This window comes from Protopterus annectens, chromosome 1.part1 (assembly GCF_019279795.1).
Source record: "Protopterus annectens isolate FY-2018-M chromosome 1.part1, PAN1.0, whole genome shotgun sequence".
Taxonomy (NCBI): domain Eukaryota; kingdom Metazoa; phylum Chordata; order Ceratodontiformes; family Protopteridae; genus Protopterus; species Protopterus annectens.
Genome location: NC_056726.1, coordinates 547,335,760 through 547,363,418, shown reverse-complemented (window position 1 = coordinate 547,363,418; position 27,659 = coordinate 547,335,760). Strand labels below are relative to the sequence as shown.

Sequence of the window (27,659 nt, the reverse complement as noted above, 5' to 3'; positions counted from 1 at the left end):
TTGAAATTCTACTCAGGTGTGTTACCAATACCCTAAATTAAACTATAAGAAACAAAATTGCATTAATATGATATTATAGTAGTGTCAAACTTTAAAACCAAAAATCAGTAACATGATAATAGAAGCATACCATCTCTCTCTACTGTAAATCCCCAGTCAAATCCTTTCCTCTGCATATTATGTACATATTAACTCCTCCTTATAAATTACTGGATTTACCATACCATGACCGACTGCATAGGTATGTATCCCCTTCCTTTCTGTCCACATAGCTCAGTGACGGCAAACATATGACATGCGTGTCAAAGGTGACACGCCATGATGTTTTGGGTGACATGCCAGTGTTCACCAACACCCAAGTTACCAAAGAATCTGCTCTTGCATTTGTTACTCATATGAAGTGCACTGAATTATTTTGTGCCAGGAACCAGTGCAACAAAACTGCCGCAGAGGTAAGGAAGTTATTAAACTCAAAGACTATTTTGGTACACTGTCTCAGAGTCTGCAAAGGGTATTGCTGACATTGTTTTCTCTTCATGGGTACACTTCTGCAAAAGTCTACATTCTAAGGGTGTGCTGTTTTACATTCCTCTCAACTGTCCTTCTTAACCTCTCCTAAAACTACAACTTTTTACTTAATAATGACAATAATTAGTTTCATATTTCACTTCAGAAAATGTATACCGATTCACATTCATTTTTTTTCTGTCAGTGTCTCAAATTTATAGTACTAGTAGTTTCAAACTGTCAATGTATCTTATTTCTAGATTTGTCCCTGATGTATTGAGAGCTATGCTGTTTTATTATTTAGTTATTTATGTTACTTATTTATTTATTCTTGTTGGGGGGGAGAACATGCCAAAAGAGTCAAGTTAGACATTTTCTGAATTTTCAACACATTGAGCCCAAAAGGTTTACCATCACTGACATAGCTTAATCTGCCTGTGCTTCCAAGTAGGTTTCCAGAAGTTTCTATTTCAATCACTCTTTCGTTTTCAACCCCTCCCAGTAAATCTTCTTCCCCCTTCCTTAATCCAACTATGAATGAACTGAAAAATTATCTTTTTTTTTTTTTTTTTTTTTGCTAACGGTATTATCCAAACAATCCTTCCCACATTCCTCAACATAGGCAAACAGAAATTCCGCCAACGCCGAAGTCCTGACTTACTCCATTAATCTCATTAAGCATTTCCTTTAATTCCCTCTTAAATTCTCTTAGTTTAAGAAATTCAAAAAAATATGCTTCCAATCTACAATGGCTACGGTATCACATCTCCAACACAAATTACATACCCTTGGAAACATTCTGTGCAATCTAGCTGGGGTATAGAAATATTTATGTTGATATTTCTAGGCAAATATCCTGAATTTCCTTAATACCTTCTCTTTGCCTGGTAGCTTATAAAGGTTTAGCAATTGTTTCCCTGTCAGCGCCCTACCTATGATAAAATATCTTTTTTTTCTGTTCTCCATTCTTTTTATATATTTTCTCTTCCACCAACAGTCTATTCATTCTAGACAAGCTTCCTGCTTAGCTGTTTTTTACATTGCACTCAATCTACCATTTTATTAAGTTTGGCCAGTTTTCATTTTTTATTTTTGCCCAGGGTGAAATTTTAACTGAAGTCTCTCTATAAAATTATGGATAGGCCTTTACTGAGACTTCAAAAATTTCCTGCACCTCTTCCCAACTCATTACTCTGTTCTCCCCTAGTAATTGTCAATAGTTAACTGAGGTTTTTCAGCTTCTCCATTTATTACCCATGTTGTTCTCTCTTGTTTTTATCATCTTTTACCCTATGAGCAGTATACCGTGTCTGCAATCCCTCAGTATCTTAGTCTGAAATACACCACTGACTTCCATGTTGGTTGTGGCTGGGTAGCTAAGTTTAAACTTAAAAAAAAATCCCAAGATATGTATCTATGGAAACCAACCAATGATTCTTTTCCCTCTACATTTTCTGACATTTATAGCTTTGAGGGATTGTAAACATTGTTTCTCCATGCCAACTGCATTCGCATCCACATTTGTCTATAAGAGGAACCCCCACAGCCTTTGCATTTCTCCTGCAGCAGCTTTTTTCTCCAACTAGTCTTTAACTATTCGCCTTGCCATGAAAAGTCGCTCATCCAATTCTTTAATATTCTTGGCTTAATGGAGCTCAAAAAGCTGGTCCTAGATAAAGAATCTGTGGTATTGAATGACAGTCCAACACTTGTACCTTATGGTCAAGTTCCAAATTTAAAAAGGACTACAGTACTCTCTCAGTTAACCGGCACCCATGGGAATTGGTAGATGCCAGATAACTGCAGTTTCTGGTTACTTGACAGTTACTATTAAAACTAGGCCTAATACTGCACCCTGTACTAGTTGTTTGGTTTGACTTGTTCTTAGGTTGGGGAAATAGGGAATTCCTTTTTAAAACTCAAACTCTAAAAACATAAGGTATGTTTCTGGGCGGAAGACAAAGTATAACACATGAAAATTGTACTGTATTTCTTCGATTTTTTTATGGTTGTTTGAGTTCTGGTTAACTGAGAGTTTACTGTATATTTTTTAAATATGTTTTTATCATTTCCATTATTGCATCTTATGTTATTCTAAATGATTTCTCTCATGAGTTTTCCAACCATATACCTAGATATTTATTGTGCTTTCTACCATTCTTGGTATTCTCACAGTAAATGTTCCCCATCTTCCATATTTATCCCAAATGCTCTATTTTTTTCCTCTCTGCTTATCTTATAATCAGATAACTTTCCAAAATGTCATAATGTCTCTAACATAATAGGAATATCTCATAGCGGATCCCTTATAGTTAATATTACATCATCCATTTACAGCTTGATTTTAAGCTGCATTTATTTCCGGATATAACCCTTGATCTTCGACTGTCTAATCCAAGTTGCCAATGTACTGTATACAATGTAAATAAGCAGCCACAGACATCCCTGTCTTGTATATCTAGAGAAATAAAACACGTCTGAGAGGACCACATTTATTTTAACCCTGTTTAGCTCAGTATATTAAGCGATTCTCTTTTTCCTTATCTTATTTCATATTAATTACATTTCCAAAGCAATCTCCATTTTTACCTCATTCTGACTTTTCATTTGACTCATGTTTTGTATTACTGACATCTGTATCTATAGGTATCAGTGTTCTAGTAATTTTGCTTTGTGTATCCACATTTTCTTATAGGGACACACCTGTTTGTCTTAAAAACTTATCCTTGTTTCATCATTTTTATTCTGCATTTACTCTCCCTCTTATTAGTATATGACCAAAGTCATTTATGTCAGCGCTATTCATCAAATGAGCAACACAAGTATCCTCCTCTCTAGAACTTTATACCCTTGTAAAGTATGGCTGGTGAACAAATAACAAGCTCCTAATAATTTCTGATGCTATTTTATTTTTCTCCTTTTCAAAAAGATTGAATGCCTTTAAAGGCTTCCTCTCCAGACACAAGCAGAAATGCAGCACATAACTCTGTTTAGAGTGCTTGACAAATCCATTTGCGAGGGGGAATAAAGGCATTTGGAATCCAAAGCTTGGAGTGTTCTGCTAAATTTCCATGATGTAAAACAATTTTGAGTACTTGCAGTTGTAGTGTGTTCCATTGCAAATTATAGTTCTCTACTTACAAACACACACTCTTGAAAGCGATTATACTTTTCTACTTCTGTTAATATGCGTTGCCAGTGATGCATGCTCTTCTTCAATTCTAACATCATGCAGAGTGTCTGGATAGTAAAGCAACTATACCAGGTAGAAAAATTGTGGATATCTGGCTAACTTCCATGCAGACGGAACCATTGAGAAACAGGTATATCCTAGGACATGCAACATCCTATAACTAGTACATTATCATTTAAAGATACGTATCCCATATTCTACAGGGGACCCTTCCTCATTTAGTTACCAATTTAAATTAGATCCACGCACATCAAAGAAATTAAAATCTACTGACTAAAAGCAGCCTTTACCAAAAATGTTACCTCCAACATATGACAGATGGCATTTTGTCTATCTTGCTGAAATCTGTTCTCTGGCAGTTCGCCAAGTCTTTATGCTTTAATGAGCTATTTCCTGTACTCCAGGGTGCAAGTTTTAATTACATCTATAGCTCCATTTGTCTACTATGCAACTCCAAGCAAATCACTTATCAAATCAGTGCTCTCATGTCAGCCCTGAACAGAGACACTGGCCCAGTGGGCTTACCTGGTCAAAAAATGGATACAGTAAAAAATAAAAATAAAACAATCACCGTGAGGTCATTAAACTGGATTTTATTGAAGTGAGAAAAAAACACAAAAAGACCCCCCCTAGACAACAAATACTACATTTACTAGTGCAAGGTGGCATAGCAAAGGTGGGGCAAACTAAACAATGACTGCATTAATTTATCATCCTCAAGAATAAAAGGCTATGTGATTCTAGGCAAGTATCACACTGTGTATTTTACATATTACAGACACACACATGTATCACTGCTGTTATGATACATGATTGACAGCCTTGTTAGAGTCTGAAAAGTGGACAGAATCAGGACACATAGTGGGGCTCAAATGCTGTGTAACCACAGGCCTTCATTAAAAGTTTCTGGGATGCTTTCAGCATTGTCCTAGCTAACAAAGCATAAGCTACAACATGCACTGTTCATTTTCTGTCACTCAAAGCCTACATCAATTCAGAGTTTATTTCTTTTTACTGTTTTTTTCACAAGTACTGCATTTGAAATGGGGACAGTTTTCAGTATTTATACTCTCTACTAGAGTGATTTACTGTAAACAATACAAAATGTTCAAAGTATTTAATACATACCCACCATAATAGATATAATATGCACCTTCTGTTTTAAATATCCTCTGTCAAGTTCTCTGTTTATGTTTTTTGAGGAACAAACAAAAGTCTAGCATTGTGAGGTCTTGACAAACAAATGTGCCTATGGCATATTTTTATATGACACTAAGAACATCTCTAGTTCACTGTACATATATATTTACTAGAGTTTTAGCGTGTACTGCAGGAAAACTTAATTATTAAAGAAGGAACACAAGGTGGTATATACAATCTTAGAATCACGTATGCAGATGTAAGATCCTCATACAAAAATGCTAAATGACAACTCCATCAATAAAATACTAAAAACACTTTTTGGTCATATTTTGGTGATGATCTAGATAATACTAATATTTCAGCAGCATTCTAAGCAGTCAGCATTAATTTCCCGTACACTAATCCAAAATAACTTAATGAGGTCCACATTATAAGTTACAGGGAAGTCAGCATAACGTTTCTTTCCACCAACTTATAGTGGCAGGACCCTGAACTTTTACCTTCTCTTAGAGATCTGAATTTTGAAGCTGTGACCTAATTTATTTTAACAAGGATTTCCTCTCCTCTCTTCTTCAGGTTTTTGGAAAGAGACCATGATGGTGCAAACAAAGTAACTCATACTAGAAGTATCAAGAGACATCACAGCGACTGCAGACTCAGGTAGATACAACAAAGACAGAGAGTGAAACAGGTGCTGAAATACTGTCTTCTTTATGTATGCCTGTGTCAGGGTTGGCTGAATCAAAGAGTAATGAGAGCAAGTTGACGTCTAGGTAGAAACATCCTTTAAAGTACACCCTGCCTCTGGGATAGCAGAAAAGGACCAAAACAATGGATTTGTTACTTGCTCTGCAAGTTTCTGTTGAAAAGGAAATAAATATGTCACAGGAAGAACTGGATTTTATTAACAATGTTTTCATCTGAAAGAACAGTTTAAAATTATTCTGTAAATACATGGACAAGACCAACTTAAGGTTTCTGTTTATTAAACGCAGTGTCTCAAAAACTGTTATAGGCCAAATGTATCAGAACGGCAGTGTTACTAACACCACATACCTCTCAACTTTTTTACTGAGGAATTCTAGAGAAATACAAAAATAATGGTGGGTTGGTCAAAGGATCAAAAGGAAAGATGATTTTATAGATTAGTCATTTGAAAAGTTAATAAAACAGGTTTTGCACCATTATGCATTTTCTGAAGTACGAAACTCTGACAAATGAGAGACTGCAATCCACAATGATGTGCCAAAAAAAAAAAATAAACTTAATGATGTACATGGCAAAAACATGAGACAAAATTAGTGACATTCAGCAAAAATGCTTGCCAGTTAAGAGGTACATGTGACACTTGTATCCCTGACAATTTTTTAAGTGCTCCAATGTGTGTGGGTGTGTATATGTGTGTGTATAAATATATAAATAAATATATATATATATATATATATATATATATATATATATATATATATATATACACACACACATATATATATAATATATACACACAAATATACACACACACACATATATATATATATATATATATATATATATATATATATACATACACACACACATATACACACACACACACATATATATATATATATATATATATATATATATATATATATATACACACACACACACACACACACAGCAATAATGAAGAGTCTAGGTCAAAGTCTAAGACCAAATCTTTTCAAGCAGCTATACATCCTTTACTATGTGACCTAACAATAGTAATGCACAAACATTCCACTGAACATTGCTCTCAGCTCACTTAAGCAGGGTTTGAAAGCATTTGGTTTGAATACAGCATTTACTAACAATAAATAAAAATTATAATGAACACAGAACGTGTTTTACTTAGAAATTTACCAAAAAAGTAGTCACAGGGACCATAAGATGCCCAGCCATCTATACATTTAAGAAGACAGAATTAAACATTCGTACCATCCTTTTCAAGTACTTACCAGTCTTCACCTCCCAAATTGTGCAGGACCAACCTTATATGATAACCCTGATGTAAATTTGTGTCCACCCATCAGGTCACGAAGACTAGCCTTAAAGGTAGCTAAAGGAGTTCTTTGTTTGACCTGCAGTGGTAACTTACTCCTTAAGGTAGGAATACATTGAGTTAGTAAACTAGCTCTCCAGTGAGTCTTATCTTTTGGTGTATATTTAAGCTCTTTCTGTAGGTCTTTGTAGATCCACTGATTTTGCAAAAGAGTAAGAGATCAAATAGGACTGGGCATTTCATAGCTTGAAAAGCAAGATACAGGTAATCTTGCTGCAAACTATACGCTTCAGAGAATGAGAGTCATGCTAATTTATCAGAGGTAGTTGAAGGATTTAAGACCTTCAATATACTGGGTTAAAAATCTTTGGACAATTCAAGTTGTGCAGTATGCTTGGATTTGTAAATACCAAAGGAGGCACTTTATTCAATGATGGATTTGATAAGGAAAGAGTACTGTGGTAGGATGACGTCTCTGGATCCTGCAGATTTTCAGATGGAAATTAACTGGGCCAGACAGAAAGATTCCCTGACCATGGTGGAAACATGGTTATCAAATGAGAGATAATTATCCACAATAAGTACCTAGGTCTCTTAAGACCATATCTGTATGAAGAATACTATTTATAAAATGAGGTGGAAACAACCTTTCTGACAAATGCTACACTTTTTTTTCAATTAGTTTGAAATCATTTTTGATACACCATTTATGGGCATATTCCAACACTTGCTAAAGCTATTTTGTATCAGTGGATTAATGGATAACAATAACCAGTTTGATTTCATCAGCAAACATGGTAAACCACAATTTTGAGGCATTGGATTGAATGTTTGCAAAATAAATGCCAAACAGGAGATGATCCAAAACTGATCCCTGTGGTACCCCATTGGTTACAAACTTATAGTCAGAGAAGGAACCAGCAACATTCACAACATGGGATCTACTGGACAGAAAATTTGCAATCCTGTGACAATGTAGGGGTTTCCATTAAGCTGCTCTAATTTTTTAATAATAGCAGCATGGGAGATGGTGTCAAAAGCCTTAGCCAGGTTGAGATAAGCAGTGCACATGAACTGACCACTGTCCACAGCCAATATAACCTTTTCAAAGAAGCTTACTAGGTTCAGGAAACAGGACCTGCCCATCACAAGACCAAACTGACTGAGATCTAGATAACATACGTTGCTTATGTCTGCATAAATGAGTCCTGCTATGAAACTTTCTATGGCTTTGCAAATAATGCTGATGAGTGATGGGTCTATAATTACCCATCTATGTAGAGGGACCACACTTGTGTCGGAGAGTCACAGTGGCTGTTCTCTAGACATCAGGACGCTAGATAGGCAGAGGATGAACAGTTTAAGAAGATCCGCAGACAATGCATACCTGGCACTGATTAGAATGTAGCCTGGTAGGTTGCTTGGTCACATGGAAGTATTAGTTTTTGCCATTGACAGGGATTTTAATACATGTTTCAAGGTGATTACAGGGAAAACTAAATGCTCAGGGATAGGTGGGACAACGATGAGGATAGGAGGGATAAAGTTAACACTAAATTTGTAAGCTTATATATTGGCTATATCCATTGGGTCAGAATGGGTAATATTATGGAAGGGCTCAGTGTAGTGTTGGACATTAAAAAAAAGAAATTGAAGGATTAAAAACCTTCATAAAATTATCACTTAAGATACAGACAACCATACATTAACAGAAAAGAAAACTGACCATAGCAACATTTTTTTTCCCATTTACATACATCACATACCTTTTCTTTCCTTGTACCTACTGGTTTGTCTAACATTACATAAATTGCTCAGTCTTGCTTTCTCTTAAACTTTACTCATCTTCCTCCTCCTAAACATTATTTGACATGTAGGCATGTATTGTTCTTACAACTTCCATTTCTTTCTCAGTAATGTGTTCCCTCTCATTTCTAAATCTCCCTCTTCCAGTCCTTTTATCCCTTTTATAATATTCAATACTTCAAATACAGCCAGTTTAGACTTTGTTTTCCATTTTCTAGTAATTGCTTTTTTGGCAAATAACAGAATTACATTTAATGTAGCCTTAACATGTCTAGGCAATTCAGATGCTGTGTCCCAGCTCAAAAGAATCACTTCATTGGTTACACCCATTTGCATACCAAATATTTCTGACTCTATAGGGGATTGTTAAAATCTGCCAATTCATTACACTTTTTCTTCCTATTATGCCACCTGTATTTGTTATCTACCTGAAGTCTCCCTGGGGTATAAAAATATCTATACAAACATTTCATAGCAAAGATCCAAGTAGGCAACAAAGTCCATTAGTTTTAGTAAGCCATACATCTGCTCTCCCTTTGTTCTCTTGTAAAATGCTTTTCCAGTCTCTCTTCCCAATATTTTTTAAACTCCTTTGATTAATTCTTATAGTTATCATGCTGTATTTTACATGCCCTACTAATTATCCCTTTTTAACAGAAACATCTGTTCTAGAGTCAAAACTCTACCAGAGCAGCTCTTTCAGTTAAGATTTCCCTGTCTCTTTCTCTTTGCCTATACAATTATATCAATTCCTGGAAGGGAATGCAGTCTCTAGCCTGCAGTCCAAACATCTTCTTGGCCTCATCCCACTCCATTACCTTTCTCTCGCTAGTTATCTGCCCCCAACACCTTTGTTCCCTTGCCAGTTTTCTCTAGTAAAGTCCAGCCCCTTCTTACTTATTTTCTTTGCCCCTACTTACAGTCATCCCTTTTGGCAAAATCTCCTTTCTCCAGTCTCATGTTGGCTTAGTTCTTAGAATACCTTATACCACTTTATGAATATAATATTCTAGATGGTTATTTTCCTCAAGGATCTGCATACAAAATCCAACTCTCTCTCCATTTCTTGAGATTCTTCCCACTTCATCATCTTTTTCAATTTTGAATTATAACCTTCTGCTTGTGGTATGTGTATGACCTTTAAATGTACAGCTCTAAAATATCCCTTCAAATCAGGTAATTTTAAACCACCTTGTTCTGTGGGAAGGATTAACTTATCCCACTTAACTCATGCCCTTTCCACTACCAGATAAATTCCTTCAACTCTTTAATTATTGTCCACAATTTCTCCTCTGGATGATAAAAATAAAATTACTTGTATAAAAAAACTAAAGGAACTAAACATTTTCGCTGTTTACATCTTACTATCCATACCCATTAACAGCAGTTTACAGTTTCTCAGTTTTGGTATTTTTGTTTAGTCTCTTCCCACATATATTTTGCTGCCATAACACAAGCCTTTTTAATCCATACTCCAAAATACTTCTGTGATGCCCGTGCCCTGGTCCAGCAATCAAGGAGCCTCAGTCCTCACCACTAACACCAGAGAGGGCCATCTCGTATATGAGGAAAGGATAACAAATACACACAGTAAAGTGCAATTTCCCTTAAGAGCAAACAGAGATCACAGTCAGTCCGGGGCTGGTTGTTCCCTTGCTCTCCAGGTCCCCGATAAGACTCCCCACTGGCACAGCTATAAGGTCCAGATCTCAGCCTAGCTGGGCAAGCTAAAATCTCCAGCACCCTCCCTGTCCAACCAGTGCTTTGTGTCCCTGCCCAAGTAGCTGAAACACACACACACTTTGAGATAAGAGTTTACACAACCACACAGAAACTTCTGGGGAAGGCTGGCACACGTTCTCCAGCTGTACCCATTTTACCCAGACTATATGGTAATTCAACTTGCCACCACCCACTAATACTTATCAGCTACCCAAAGGCCCTTAAAAGGTTGTCTGATTATTACTGTGCAATATTATTATCCAATTGGTAGTATAGCCCAGGGCTAAAGCTATAGGAGTGGATTTGTGCAATTTTACCAAAGGCATACAAGTACTCTAAAGAGCTTAAATTATCTCTACACAAACCAGCCACAGTTAAAAGGTTTTAAAATATTTAAAAATACATAATTAAAACCACAAGACAATACTTTCTACTACACAGTCAGTTCTAGTCAAAGGTTTAGAGACCACACAGAAGTGCTTAAAATAATTCAGTACAGTTCTGACGTCACAGAAAAAGACAGTCTAAACTTTCTAGTTTTAACCATCTCTAAAAGAAAATACAGTTCTAAAATAACTTACACATATAGAGCATAAGGCAGTGCTGGTGAAGTTGGATGGTCTAGACAAAAATGCTTAATGCCTTCTGATTCTCTCTCTGTTTAAATTGCTATTGCAGTTCTGATAAACATTACATCATCTTTTTACTTTCCTGATGTTCCCAGGCTACACATTAACTGCACTTACATTCTTAACATTTCCCTTTTGTTATCTTGCAGCTGGTCAGAACAGAGCAATAAAAATACATTTGCATGTTTAAATCTAACAATATAACTCTTGGTTAAAACAATAGAAAGAATTTCTTCATCTAGACCTTTCGGCACCACTGCTACTTCAAAGTGTCACCACATGCTTTACTTTGGTCAGTAGAGTGCACTGTTGTCACATTTATTTCCAGTTCCACATGTAACAGTATTTCTTTACATTTAAGACAACACGCCTGTAGTTTACATTCATATTTACAAATGACAGAATTATCTGCAAAATTCTATCTGGCTAGGCTGGCAGCCTTCACCCTTCTCTACCAGTCTTCACATTTCTCCCCCTGGAGAACTCAAGCTAGTTTTTCAAGTGACCCTTGAGAAATGCCGCTTGAGAGGATTTGGTCTATCTGAGTGTACCTACCCCATTCTCTGTCTTGAGAGCCCATCTGCATTGGCATTGCTAATCTCACTGCGGTGCTGCACTGCTTGCAACCCTATGCTCCATCTTAGAAACTTGGCATTTTTCTGGCTGGCTCTGTTTAACCATATTAGGGGGTTGTGATCTGTCATAACAGTGAATTTCCTTCCATACAGATAAGGCTGAAGTTGCTGCAATGCCCACCCTATGGCTATACTTTCCTTTACTACAGCTGCATAACATTCCTCCCTGGGTTGGAGCCTATGACTGAGATAAACCACTGGGTGCTCTTCCCCCTCTGATGAAATCTGGCTAAGTACAGCTCCCACGCCATGGTTCAAAGCATCCACCTGCACAACAAATTATTTCCTGTAATCTGGACTGGCTAACACAGTGGGTCCTCCCAAAGCTTCTTTAAGCTTCTGGAATGCCTGCTCACATGCTGGAGTCCACACTACCTTGTCTGGCCTGTTTTTCCTTGTCAGGTCTGTGGGGGAAGCAGCTATGGTACTATAACTGGGGACGAACTTTCTGTAGTACTCTGCTGTCCCTAAAATGCCCTCACCTGCTTTTTAGTAACAGGTGCAGGCCATGGCTTCCACTTTGGCAGATTCTGGCCTTATCTTACCACTCCTCACTCTATGTCCTAGGTAGGAGACCACCACCATACCCACCTGACATTTGCTCGGCATAATGGTCAACCCTGCCCTCTGTAGTCTGCCCAGCACCTCCCTGACATGCTGAAGGTGCTCTGGCCTGGAATGGCTGTAGATGGCAATATCATCCAGGTAAGCAAGGGCAAACCCTCCTGATAGGATATGATCTAGCAGCCTCTGGAAAGTCGCTGGAGCATTCTTCATCCCAAAGGGCATCTTTGTGAAGTCATACAAGCCAAAAGGAGTCACAAAGGCTGACTTCTCTCTAGCACTGGGAGTCAAGGGAACCTGCCAATAACCCTTGGCAAGATCAATGGTTGTAAGATACTTAGCTCCACCCAGCTGCTCTTGGGCCTCATCTGTCCTAGGCATGGGGTAAGCATCAGACTCTGGCTGACTATTTAATTTCCTGTAGTCCACACAAAACCTGGTGCTCCCATCCTTCTTTGGCACCAGCACCACTGGGGCAGCCCAGGGACTGTTGGACTCTTGAATCACCCCTAGTTACAAGATCTCCTGCACCTCCTTCCCTCAGGGTCTGTCTGACTCTCTCAGGCACTTTATAAGGGGCCTGCCTAATAGGCCTTAGGGTCCTGTATCCACCTAGTGCTGCACTAGGTGGGTGCACCCTGGTTTCCAGGTGAACATGTCCCCAAATTCCTGCAACACTGCTCGGATTTCTCAAACATGGGTAGGAGATAGCTGCTGGGACATTGCTACCCCTTCCACTAAGGTGCCAGCCCAAGCCTCACTGAGGAGATTAGTCCCCAGATCTTCCTCAGACTCCTCCTGCAATCCACTACAAATGCTCAGCACAAGGGCCTCCCAATCATGGTAAGGCTTCTTCATGTTAACATGGTACAATTTGTGCCCCTGCCATCTGCGTAGCAGTTCCATCATGTAGTTAACATCACTTACCTTTCTTACCACGTTGTAGGGTCCCTCCCAAGCTGCTTGTAGCTTGTTGTGTCTGACAGGAATGAGAACCATTACCTGCTGCCCCACAGCATACTCTCTAGCTCGAGCATTCCTGTCATACCACACTTTTCTGTTGTTGGGCTTCTGCCAGGTTCTCATGGGCCAAGCCCATGAGTTCCCTGAGCCTTGTCCTGCGGATTAGGACATATGCCACAACAGACTCCTTAGGAGACTCGCACTCACCTTCCCACCCATCTCAAATTAAATCTAGAGGTCCCCTCACCCTATGCCCATACAACCACTCAAAGGATGAGAATCCTGTGGATTCCTGGGGAACTTCTCTGCAAGCAAACAGATGGGGCAAATATTTGTCCCACTCCCTCTTAAACTGATCTGCAAATGCCCGTAGCATAGACTTGATTCTAGAGTTTAACCTCTTAAGACCATTAGTCTGGGGATGGTAGGGGGTGGTCTTCATGTGCTTCACCCCGCAGGACTTCCACAGACAAGCCAGCAGGTCTGACATGAAATTGCCACCTCTGTCAGTCAGTATATCTTTTGGGAAACCTACCCTGCTGAAAATCTCTAACAAAGCATTTGCCATCTTCTCTGCCTCAATGGAGGACAAAGCCACTGCATCAGGGTATCGTGTAGCATACTCCACTACCACTAGAATATACTTTTCCCCTGTGGAACTTTGGGTACGCAGAGGACCCACAATATCCATAGCTACCCTCTGAAATGGCTCCTCAATCACAGGCAAAGGCATTAAAGGAGCTCGCACCTTGTCTCCTGCCTTGCCTACCTTTTGGCACTGCTGACAGGTCCTGCAGTACCCTGTTACATCTTCGGAAATTCCAAACCAATAGAAGTTCTGCAATAATATGCCTCTCTGTACGTTTTATGCCCATATGACCTGCAAAGGGAATATCATGGGCTATGGCTAGAAGCTCCAGCCAATAGGCTCTAGGCACTACCAACTGCTAAACTCTCTCACCTTCTAGCCCTCCCCTCAGGGGTCCACTCTCTGTATAGTAACCCTTTGTTGCAGTATACAGATTCCCCCTTTCCTTGAGAATTAGGTGCCTCCCTAGCTACCTGCCTCAGGAATTGCAATGTAGGGTCTGAGAGCTGAGACTGTCTCAACTCTCTCCTTGTAACACTTCCCAGCTCCCCTTCCACAGGAAGTCTGGCATCCTCTGATAGTGTTGCCTCACTGTCAGCCTGGGTACTACTACTCACCTCTACCTTTGCAGTCACTCTGTCCAAGGGAACATCAGTGCCCACAAGCAGCTGTGGCTCACCTTTAGTCTCACTGCTACAGAGTAGCTCCCTCCCTGAAGTAACCACCTCACCAGTCTTGGCTGCAATTATGCAGTCTGCCTGGGTCTCCCCCAGGCTAACAGACCCACATGTTTGTCTCCTAGCCTGACCACGTGTAACTGCATAAGCACATGGTACTGCCTCATCCAAATTCTTCCTTCTCAGGACATGCAGGATGTTAGTTTAGTACCCCTGTTGTCTCACGACAACCTACTATTGGCATTTTGTCTTTCCCACTTACTGGCTCCCTAACCTTTTGTTCCCCACCTTGTCTCTGTGGACATCTGTATGCCACATGGCCCCACTGGTTGCATTCAAAACATTTAACCCTAGCTCCAGGATGTGTACCTGGACTAGTGGCTTCCCTTGCTACTGGCAGATTCTGTTGGGGCAGTTTGTGCTGCCCACCATGGGTTCCTTTAGACCCATGAGCAGTACTGGGGGGGGGGTCCCCTTCCTGTGCAGGGCTGCCTGCTTGCCAGGTATAGGTCTCCCTTCTTCCCCAACTTATCTGAAGCAGCACATTGTCTATCAGCTAACCAAATCCTCATGCCCTTAGGCAAAGTGCTAAGGGCTTGTTCCCTCACCAAAAGGTCTGCCAGCCCTTCAAAAGTGGTGAGCGGTCATCCACTCACCCACCTACGGAAAGAAGTGCTCAGTTCAGCAACATATTCACACACACTTTCATCTGCCTTGCGTCTGTGCTCACAAAACTTTTTCCTATACGTTTCAGGTGTTAGCTTAAACAGTTCTAAAAGACATTTCTTTACAGCAGTATAATCAAAACATGCAAAATCAGACATTTTGGACAGAACAGTTACAGCTTTACCATGGAGTAAGGGGGTCAGGAATCATACCCAGAGCCCTTGGTCAACTTCATACTGTTTACACACCCTCTCAAACATATGAATGAAACTATCAAAATGATCCCCCTCTTTAAACTGTGGAAGAAATTTACTGACCTTTTGTGCTTCTGGGGTCCAGTTACTCCCTTCCCCATTACCTCCATGACTCTGGTGAAGAGTCAGTATCTCCTTCTCATGTTGCCTCTGTCTTTCCTTTTCATCAGCTTCCAGACATAACAGTTTCTCGTTCCCTTCAGCCTGTACACTCCCCAGTCTCTCAGCTGCTTCTATTTCCAAATGCCTGGTCTCCAACTCAAGTATCTTTAGCTCCAGCTGGATTTTTAAGTCCACTGCAGAAAGGATGAGCTGTCCATTCTCCGAGGGAATTATATCTCCACTGCCAGTCTGATTGTCCTCCTGGTTGCTGTTTTATGATGCAGCTGTAACCAAGGCTGCAATCAGGTCTGCCTTAGTCAGGTTTCCATGCACAAGTCCCCTAGCCTGGCACATCTCCACCAGCTGGCTCCTTGTCAGCTTTCCATACTCCTCTGCTGACATGTTACCTGTTCACCCTGACTAACAAAGCTAACAAGAAAAATAAAACAATTGTGATCTGAACTCTGAGTATTCACTCTGTGGCTGTTTTAGAGTACAAAACACCTTCAAAGCTCACTACACAAGCGACAGGATTCATTCTACCCACACCACTACAAGCCAATTAGCATTTGCCAACTAATTAATATGTGATGTGGATATCCCATCGCTGCCAAACAATTAATATGTGAGGATATCCCAACCACTGCCACCAATTAATATGTGACGCCCGTGCCCTGGTCCAGCAATCAAGAAGCCTCAGTCCTCACCAATAACAAAAGAGAGGGCTCTCATATAGGAGGAAAGGATAACAAATACACACAGTAAAGTGCAATTTCCCTTAAGAGCACACAGAGATCACAGTCAGTCAGGGGCTGGTCGCTCCCTTGCTCTACAGGTCCCCAATAAGACTTCCCACCGGCACAGCTATAGGGTCCAGATCTCAGCCTAGCTGGGCAAGCTAAAATCTCCAGCATCCTCTCTGTCCAACCAGTGCTTCATGTCCCTGCCCAAGTAGCTGACACACACATTTTGAAATGAGAGTTTACACAACCACACAGACACTTCTGGGGAAGGCTGGAACAGGTTCTCCAGCTGTGCCCCTTTTACCCAGACAATACGGTAGTTCCACTTGCCACCACCCACTAATACTTATCAGCTACTCAGAGGCCCTTAAAAGGGTGTCCAATTATTACTGTGCATTATTAGTATCCAGTTGGTAGTATAGCCCAGGGCTAAAGCTGTAGGAGTGGCTTTGTACAATTTTACCAAAGGCATACAAGTACTAAAAGGTTTTAAAATATTTAATAATCAATAATTAAAACCACAAGACAATACTTTCTACTACAGAGTCAGTGCTAGTCAAAAGTTCAGAGAACACACAGAAATGCTTAAAATAATTCAGTAGTTCAGTTCTGACATCACAGAAAAACACAATCTAAACTTTCTAGTTCTAACTATCTCTAAAAGAAAATACAGTTCTAAAATAACTTACACATATAGAGCATAAGGCAGTGCTGGTGAAGTTGGATGGTCAAGACAAAAATGCTTAATGCCATCTGATTCTCTCAGTTTAAATTGCTATTGCAGTTCTGATTAACACTACATCATCTTTTTACACTTTCCTGGTGTTCCCAGGCTACACATTAACTGCATTTACATTCTTAACATCTCCCTTTTATATGTTGCAGCTGGTCAGGAACAGAGCAATAAAAATACATTTGCATGTTTAAATCTAACAATATAACTCTTGGTTAAAACAATAGAAAGAATTTCTCCATCTAGACCTTTCGGCACCACTGCTACTTCAAAGTGTCACCACATGCTTTACTTTGGTCAGTAGAGTGCACTGTTGTCACATTTATTTCCAGTTCCACATGTAACAGTATTTCTTTACATTTAAGATAACAAGCCTGTAGTTTACATTCATATTTACAAATGACAGAATTATCTGCAAAATTCTATCTGGCTAGGCTGGCAGCCTTCACCCTTCTCTACAGTCTTCACAACTTCATCTTATATCATGTCCCCATAACTATGGGTACTGCTGAAATGATTCCTGTATGGGTACAAAATTTACTGCTATAACCTTTGCTTCATCTTCAATAATGTTATAACCTAAAAAGACTTGGAAGAATCTCAAAATGTTCTACAACACTGAGATGTCTGTTTCCGGATTTGTCGGGTAGAAAATACCATTTGCAAGTAAAGCTAATTTTCTTTATTACCATACCAATTATATCATTGCATTTCAAATCCTTTACTTTCTTTGCCAATTGCTCTAAATATAAATCAAGTAACAAAAGGGAAAGAGGGTAACTACTTCCTGGTTTCTCTGTTCAAATGCAACTTATCAGAGAAAACCCTCCCACTTTAATTCTTGCCCAAGATCCTTCAAGTATCCTCATAATTAACTTTGTCATTGTATCAGTGAATGCAAATGCTTCCATTGCCCTAAACATAAAATCCCAGCTTCCTCTGTCAAATGCTTTCCCTGCATCAAGACTCACGAACAACAAAGGTATTTTCTTACATTCTACTTCCCCTCTGGATCATCACTGTTCTAATGTTGTCAAATGTTTGCCTTCCCTATACAAAACCACACTGATCCATATCTATCTATTTTGGAACCACCTCTTCCATTCTTTTAGCTAGTATTGACAAATACTTTATAATCATGGTTTAAAACTGAAAAAAGTCTATATGAAGCTGGGTCTGATAGGCGTTTACCATCTTTATGTAATACAGCCATGACAGCTTTGTTCCAATATGTTGGTGCTTCTCCTTCTTAAAATACTTTTAAATAAAATCTTCCAGATCTTTATCATTTTCTTCACTAACTTCTAAACATCTGTAGGAATAGTATCTCTTCCTGTAGACTTTCCTGAAGATTCATTATATATCTCCATTTTATCTCATCTCTTCCCATCTCAACTGTTAGATGTTGAGCCTCATCTGCCTCTAATCTTGGTATAATTAAGTATTCCATAAAAAAGGCATCATAAAAGGAAATATATATTTCAATCTTCATCTAATTTATACAGATGTTCATAAAATTTCTGAAATATCTCTAATATCTTTACAGGATATCTGGTTACTTTTCTTGTTATAAGCTTCCTAAGTTTAGTGACAACCCTTTCTTTCTGCTGCCTAAGTTGTTGGCTAAACATTTTTGTGATTTGAAGTTATCAAAAAACAGTTGCTTAACAGTAATTGTTCTAAACTCAGGCATATCATCCAGGCATTCAGCTATTTTCTCTTTAGCAGTCTACATTTGTGCCCTTCTTGCTCTATTAGATTCTTCTTATTCTATAATACTTTAACCTCTCAGTCCCTTTATGTAATTCCCATTAGTAATTTACCATATTTCTCTTTTATTTATACATTATTATTAAACTCCATTTTCATTTTATCCCACTCACTAGCTATAACTTCTGTAGATATTTGTATTTTCCTTAACTTAAAAATTTACACTACTCATTCCTTAAATTATCTGTTTTCAACAGGCAGGTGATAAAGCATCAGTATCTCATGTTTACTTCATTACCCTGCATTTTTATCTGAGGATGATCTGAAATAGTTACTGGATGTGTGTCAAAGCATTCAGTCAAATGTTCATGTTCCTGTGAAATATAATTTCTATCTAGTCTAGCCCAGTTATTGTACGTTGGTGAATAATATGCACTCCTACTACTGAATTTACATCTCCCATACCAAATATTTTCATAAATTTCTTCAAAAAATCTATCCTCTTTTGCTCCATTTTCCCTTCTAAGTTTCCCCAATATATCCTCACTAATGAAAATCACATTCTAGTTCCTACCTATAAAGTAATATTCCCTGCTGAAAGCTATTTACCTAAAACTTTCCTAAGCTCTATAGTATCAGTTTTTGGTGGAATTTAAATATATGCCAGCATAATCTTCTTCCCCTGCCAACAGCCCATTACTACCACAAATCTACCATTATTGTCTGTTCTCCTGTTCTATCACTGTTAGAGGCCCTATAGCAATTAGTATAACTACTTCTCCTTTCATTTGTCCCTGGTATTTTTCGGAATATCCATCCTAACATCCTCTGTTAAATTTAAATGTTAATATCTTTCCAAATGTGTCTTTTGCCACCTTGACATTTGCACTTTGCACTTCTTAATATAACTCAATACACTTTCCTTTTTGTGTAGACCTGCAAGGCCAGTAACATTCCAAGATAATATGGGTAGTGCAGGCATTAAGATAGAAAGTGGTCTTTCCCACCAATTATACATGTCAAACCCTCAAACAAAAACCCCAAAACACCCCATCCCTTATTACTTAGAAGAAACAGACAAAACAATGCACATTTAACAATGACGTTTAAACCTTCACAAAGGAACAATTGCTCAAATTGACACCTGCACTCACAAGCATTACCTAACCTAAAATTACGATTACCCATGCTGCACAACCTGTGTTCCCACTTGTAACTGATCACTGTCTGTTCTTTTCTTCTTTATTCTTCTCCCAATTGTGAAAAACAGCTTGCACACTTTCAGAAGATATTTACCTTAGCCCCAACAGAGAGTGTACTGGTTATCTTTAAATAAAACTAAAGTGTACACTCTTCTATTAAATGCATTAAAGTATTAAGGCTGCTAGAGTGGCTGCTATCCCTTATTCACTTCCCATAAATTTAAAATTTATTTTCCACTGAACTGTTTTGCCACTGTACCTTTAAATTTTACATTTGTCTCAGCAAAGAAATGCTCAGAACTCTCAAGATTAATTGATAACACCTGTAGACAGCTCACTGTCATATAAAACTAGTCAGCAATGATTCTTTGTAAATGTTGCTCAAAACAGAATGTACAGCAGCCCTAGCAGCAGATTTCCTGACTGCCACTGAAAATTTACAAAAAAAAAAAAAAATAAAAAAAGCTGATACATTTTCAGACGCAAGAAGTTTGGCATTTTGCTATGACTTTTATAATTTTGTCTTATTTTTCAAGCCTGCTTGTTTATAGCTTATGTTTATAGTTTATGCTGTTGGTTTAACAGCATTAATGTAGACATTCACCCTAGTAAAAATTACAGAAAATATCTACATTTTACATATAATATAATCAGTGCTCTTTTATACCCCACCCATACCCCAGCAGCCCAAGATCGCAGCATCATAACTTGCCAAAGATTTGGGATTCATAGCTAGACTTAAAAAGGCTCTTATGGTCATTAGCCTAGTACACACCTAAGAGCCTGTTCAGATTAAAATTGCTTTTGTGCAGCCTTTATCTTATCTTGAAATAAAGTAAAGCCTATGTTTTTTGCAACCAAAAAGTAATTGTCTACTTTAATATCTTTAACACATACAACAGTCACTGAAACGACTCCCCAAACATTTAAAATTCCAACTATACAGTACACAACACTGCTCTACTATACGTAATCTTCAGTTTATACCATGAAATATCTTATACAGATATCTTAAGAAGAAAAATCATTTTACTTACAGTAACGTCTTGCTCTTTTAGTTTTCACCCACAATTTTAACAAAGTCAGCAAAAGTCTAATTATTCTCAGCCACCCTTTCTTGCAAAGCCATATTAAACAAATTTGGCAGATGCTTTATAATCTCCCATTTTTATTCATTAATTTCAGTGTTGCTGATCTTAACATTTCCTGTTCATCTCCATCTCCCATCATCAGATTCTGATTCAGGTCCAAGGAACTCCAATTCTTCTAGTCAGCCCTTGTCCTTTTTTTCTGTCTCTCAAGCATTTTCCTTTGAAACACCAGAAAATTTTTAACTGGCATAGTCTCTCTCTGACCTTTATTGCCAGAAGGATTAGAAGTTTAGTTACCTTCTGTTTGCTGGCTCACTTTTTGTTGGATAAACTGTTTTACTTCTTCCTTTGCCTGTTCTGAATCAAGAAATGTCATTGATCCTCCAGGAAAATATATTCTGAAGACAGCTAGATACAGCAGCTTGAATTTTACACCTGATTGTTGACAAAGCCTGACTGTTGAGATACAGTCGATTTTCTTCTGCCTGGTGTGCAGTGGATAATGATTTTCCAGATATACTCTTTTGTCTCCAATTTTTTATACTTTTCACTTCTGCTACAATCTTGTCAGGATCAACTCTTTATACTGGTATGATTGCATGTTTACTAATACATGTCTTGGCTGCTTTCTCATGGCCAACTTTGGAGCATACACGTGCCATTATGGTTAGCAAATTCTGCTGCTGAATACCACTCCAGTTGTTTATTTGCGCTTTCATAAAATTAATAAAGCATGTTCTTTCCTTTTTTCTGCTACAGCAGAAAATCTCAGGTTTTCGGAGTGTTCCATCTTCTAACGCTACCATTTTTGAAAGTACTCTTTTTGAGCAGTCTCATAGTTCTTTTCAGTCTCAGCTTTTTGCAGTTTTATCAGTTCAGATGAATAGCTACTTAAAGCTTCTATTTTTTCAGCCTTTTAGTTTTTTGAGTTACTATGGACATAGGTAGGTACTAGGCTCTTGGCCCTAGGGCCTATATAAGCCTAGCCAAATGGTACCCTGGGTTTTGCCACCCAAGAAAATTATTTTCCTGTGCCCCTGTCAAGCAGAGCCACAGAAGTGATCCCCAGAGTGAATTTCCTATCTCCCATCCAATCGTCTAGATTTTTCTTGAACAGTGCTAATGAGGAGCTTTGTTTGATATAGATAGGTAGTTTTTTTTCCAGAGTATGGGAAGTCTCTGGGACAGGAATCTATCCCTCCAGCATGTTCTGTTTATTGTGGTGATAAGGTTTAGGTCCCTAGAGCATGTAGCTCGGTGGGATCGGGATTTCAATCTTCTCCTTCTTTTGGCTTTTCCCGGTTAGGGGTTGCCACAGTGGATCACCTGTCTGCTCATGATTGGCATTAGAGTTTTACGGTGTCAAGTTGCCAGCCCAGCGCCCAACCTTCCACAGAAGACACACACACTCATGCCTAGGGACACTTTAGAGTGTCCAATCCACCCACAGCATGTGTTTGGGGTGTGGGAGGAAACCCACGAGACCACAGGGAGGCATGCAGACTCTGCATAGAAGGCACCTCAGACGAGGATCGAACCGGAAAACCTCTTGCTGTGAGGCGACAGTGGACATTCAATGTTTCTTTTAATTTAATTGCCTCGGAGTACATTTGATTTATTTTTTTTCTCTAAATTACTGTAAGCCATCTCTTGTTCCAAAGCTGACACCCGAACTGCTTTTTGCTGAACAGATGAAATATTCTTCTTAGCCAATGTTTTCTCTTTACCTTTTCTGGTTGATTTTCTTTCAGGTTCTCTAAATTTCTTCTTTGCTGGCATCCAGGCAGTGTACTTAATAGCCAATAACTGAATGTCACTGAAGATGATGGTGTCACTGACTCATCACTTTTTTCAAACTGGGAAAGCTGAAATTAAGCTGTTGATCAGTGTGCAGCCATTTTCAAACACAATAATTAATTCTCTGATATAACTTAAGAATGATTTGTAGCTCTCTTTTGATCTGTAGAAACCTTAAATGCATACACTGCTTAACATTTTCTAACAGTGTTTTTAAATTCTTGCTATAATGTTTCAGTGTAGTCTTGAGGTAGGGAGTTGAGAACTTCTTACAACTTTTTTCATTTTTCCTTATTTTGTTGCACATTAACATGGGAGTTCGACCAGAGTGGTTTATTCCTGAATTTACAGTTATATTTAAGACAGATGGGTACTGACTTTTATATGCAACTGTTCAGCTGTTGGTAAAAGTCAATGGTAAATGCAAAAGCCCTTTCAGTTTTATCCATTTGCAAAAATTGTTTGGAATTTAGCATAGTTCTTCTACAAGCTTAAGTAGGTTTACCTTGGAAAAGTCCCTAAAAATAGTTATATTTGGTAGTAGGGCAGTACTACTAGACCTGACAGAGATTAAGATTGCTAATCAAACCCAGTCACCTGGGTTACAGTCAGGGATTCATTCTTATGCACCATGCAGCCAAGCTAAAAATCAGGGATTTTATATTCTGTTGGCCTTCAGTTTGCTTGCATATATAAGGGAGTTAGCGGAACCTAATGAATGTATAAGCAGGGATATGGGATGGCCTTGTCTGGGCCCAGCCTTCTAAGTCATACTAGTGGGCTCAGATGCTTATGGATCTGGCAGGGGAGTGTTGAGACTGATTGGCTAAAGTTAGACTATTATAAGTTTAACCAATAACCAGAGGTCAGGATTAAACCCTGTACCTTGTATCAGTGAGGTAAAGACTTTAACCATTATGCCAAACCTGTCTCCCTCATATTGTTTTCTAAAATGAATGGAAAGCATTTCAAATTGACATTTTTAGGCATGATGAATGGGAATCTACACTTAATTCATGTCATGTGCTGTATTATTAGATATACATACTTAAAATGCCCTGTGAAGTTCTTCTTCCTGTCCAGTATCCTTTTGTTTTAACTGTTCTGACAGCATGTAGAGGATTAAGGTTATGGTCTGCTAACAAGCTTCATCCTATACTCCAGGCGTCAATTCCTTCAGCCTCCATTTTTTCCACTGTGTGACCAGGTACTACTTAACAAATGAATAAAATAAAATAACTTGCCTCAAACCAAGCATTCTATTATTTCTTTTCTATTTCCTTTTTATATTCAATATGATTTAACAAGAGGTATTAAACTACCTACTGGATAACTACATATTATTTCTTCTCAGATCTGTCTTTAACTGCAGCACACTTCTGACTTCAAATAAGGATGAGACATGCTTGTGTCTACAGCTCCTCACCTCTGCTTACTGTGATGTGAAACCCTTTGATAACATTTTGTTTTTCTTTAAGCTGTGCCATTCTAAATTAAATTAAGTAACACTGCATTTCCTATTATGTTTTGCAGAATGGAGTATCTAGGCTCATGTTTTCCTAAATTAATTTTCATAATGCTGATAAGAAAACATCATTATTCTTGGTTCCATGTGTCCAGTGCTACAAATCTCACTTTGCTGATTATGTAAGCTTTAATGTAAAGGGTGCATGATGCTTTTCGATAAGAAATATAAAAAAATTCTGACATCTGGTTAGATGTAATCTAGGCTAACAAACTGCACTGCTTTCTACAGATATATGTTTGCTGGTGTTGTTTAATCATTAAATAACCATTCATTCTGTTACAACTGCATTACCCAAAGGCTCTTTTTATGTCTAAGAACTGCAAAAACCTGCTTTGATACTACAGTATGGATATTACTTTGAAAACTATGAATATTATTGGAAAAATGCAAAGTATCCATTTTTGGTACCCAAAATTTCTCACCCTAGTAAAATATTTTTTGTTGTAAATCTCTAATCACAGAAATATACTACTAACATACATCATTACTGATAATAAACTCAGGAGTACTGTATTATTTGAAACCACAATTTATGATGCCAGTGTTTTGTTTTTACTTAGAAAGCTTTGGTGCTATTAGCAAAACAAATATCATGCATGTTAATATTCTTGGAGTCCATAACAGAATCACACACAAAATCAAGGGGAAAAAAATAAGAGATAATTGTCCGTGTTTCAAAAACAAATTCTGATGTGACTATCTGAAGCACAACTTCAAATACTGTAAGACATCCCTGCAAGTGTTAGCTAATCATTTTTGAGCTATGTTTGGGTGAAGCAGAATTTGTATAGACTCCTTATTAAATTTTATATTACCATTGCCAGTCCCTTCAGAGTCTCCTTGCAAGGCTTTTCAATGCAGTCATCGAGAGGAGCAGATTCCTGAGTCTAAGAAGTTGGATAAAGTGGTTTTGCAGCTCAAGAAGGAAGATTTTATGGAGCTACATGCCTTCAGATAAATTTCACTTGTCAGTGTAGATGCCAATATCTAGCTAAAGTCACAGCATCTGAGTTACAAATCTTCCTCTATGTATAGAGGGCAGGCTAGGATTATCAAGTGTAGACAGCAGACATCAGTGACCTGCAGTCACAGTGAAAGATTTTGATTCCAAAGAAATGACATTCTATGGACTTGGGACTGGGAGACAGATAACAGGATTACACCAAGTATACCCATCAGACTGATAAATTCAGTCCTACCAATGAAAGTGAAAATTCTGAGAGTGGCAAGGCAAGGATGTCTGTTATCTCCTACAATATCCCATTTGTGACACATTTTGTAGCCAAATGGAGAAGGAGAGACTTGATGCTTAAGATGGTGCAAATGAAAAGGAAGACACATTTCCATATGATGCAAATAAATTAATTTTAACTGCAGATGGAGTTAATAAGACCTCAGACAGAGTATGATGGCAAATCAAAGAAATTTATTCTGAAACTCATTTTGAATGCAATTTTAGGAAAAAGCTACAGCATGGTTAGGAGGTGAGAAATGAAATAGGTAACAAATTAGAATTGGAATATAGTCAACTCACTCACTGGGTGTTACAGTTTTGGTTTTGAAGGTTTAGGAAACTGTGTCAAAGACATATGAGAAGAATTACAGGGATATGCAGCAGGATCATTGTAGAAATGGACAGGGAAGGGATGTAATGCAATGGAAAGGATTAATGTAGTAAAAATAGATATGAGTTCAGAGGTAAAGTATTTGCTTCTGCATATGCTGGCAACAGGAATGGATTTCCAGTTCAATCTAAAATTCAGATTTATTTCACTGTTTATTCTCTAAGCACTTTGTATGGTCAAGGCAAGCAAAAGGCGTGCGAGAGATTTATTTGGAAATATTTTCATATAAGCCTAGCGAATGAATGTCTCAGGATACATATGATACACGACGAATAAGGAAAGCAGTAGACTGACAGCTGTGCCAGTGCTTTCAATGTCCATTAACTGACGAGTGAGACTGAAGTGGGCTGTGTTAGGTAAGGAAAAGCAAGTCCACCTGCAAGCAGAGTCAAGGTGAACATAGGAAAACAGGTTTAGATAATATCTTATACAAGAGTTCTAAGTGTAAAGTAAAGATGGGGAGAGGTTTGCTCCCAGTGGATGAACTGTACAATCAGAATAAGATGCAAAGGGAGGAGGAAAATGGAGTTAGGACTACATGGTCAGAGAAAGGACTTAGAAGCTAAAAAATGTTACATATTAGGAAGATAAAGACCAAGTGAAGGTCATGGAAAAAGATGATACAGAAGGACAAATGGGCTGAAGAGGAATCACAAGGCTATTCTACAGGGGGTCTAGAAAGTATGGTAACTGCGTGAGCAATGAGAAGAGTCTGTAGGAGGCGGTACCTCTGCAGAAGAGGGCTGAAAAGTCAAGTGGCTTTGGCAAAGCTGGACCATGGGCTTCATGGACATGGAGCTGAAAATGGAAAGGAGTGTGTTTATCTGGCATGACAGCAGCACAGCATTTCAGACTAAACTTGAATTACACCAGCAGGGCCTGTTTCAGTTCTATCAGCCTCCATGTTAACCTAGCCTTGGACATGGGGATGATAAAAGATATCAACTGTAGAGGGCAGTGTGCTGTGAAGAAGCTAAAGACGCTTCGTTTTTTCAAATTTCCAAATACATTTCAAATACACAAAGAAAAGAAAATATAACGTTTACAACAATGTAAATTTATCAAAAAAAAAAAAAAAAGGTGGCCTGTATTTGCACTTCAGTCCACTTGTACTGTGCTAACATTTAGTCAGCCTACATGACAGTTCTTAACTTCTGCTACCCCTGCAAAGTAAGAAAAGAAGGGCCTAAACAGAACACAGTTTCAATTACTAGAATCACTAATCTGTTTTAACAGCTAAACAAAGATGCAGCAGTATGAAAACAGTGGGAATACTGCAGTAACAGAACAGTCAGGAAAGGTCTTAATGAAGGCATCTAGATTCTTTACTCACTAAATCTCAAGTTCTTCATTTGAAGGGGAAACAGTCACTGCAGGCATCAGTTTCACCTTTTTTAAAAGAAAACCTAATTAAATGGGGGCACAATGATTCTGATGCACTGTCTGAAAATATTATACTTAAAATACTCAAGGCAACAATTTACTGACACCAAGTCATTAACATCATGAAATATAATTCAAAACATAATTAACATACACACTCAGATAAAGCTGTCAGATGTCAAACCAGCTTTACAAAACAGGCAAAAAAGTTAATAAAAGCAGGATTCAAAATAAAATCCCAACCATACTTTAAAATGCAGATGATGGGATCCATTGGGGTTATTTGCTAGAATATATGCAGCTGCAATTCAAATTAAATGAATTAGATTAAGTTAAGTTCTCTAGTGATAAAGCTGGTATAAATAAATTAAAGCATC

At 38.3% G+C, this 27,659-nt stretch overlaps 1 protein-coding gene across 9 annotated transcripts in view; it reads right to left on the bottom strand.

Moving 5' to 3' along the window:
- Positions 1–27,659, bottom strand: part of LOC122806326 (protein unc-13 homolog B-like) — a 2,554,726-nt gene that overhangs the window by 2,260,032 nt on the left and 267,035 nt on the right. The gene's annotated exons all lie outside the window — the stretch shown is intronic.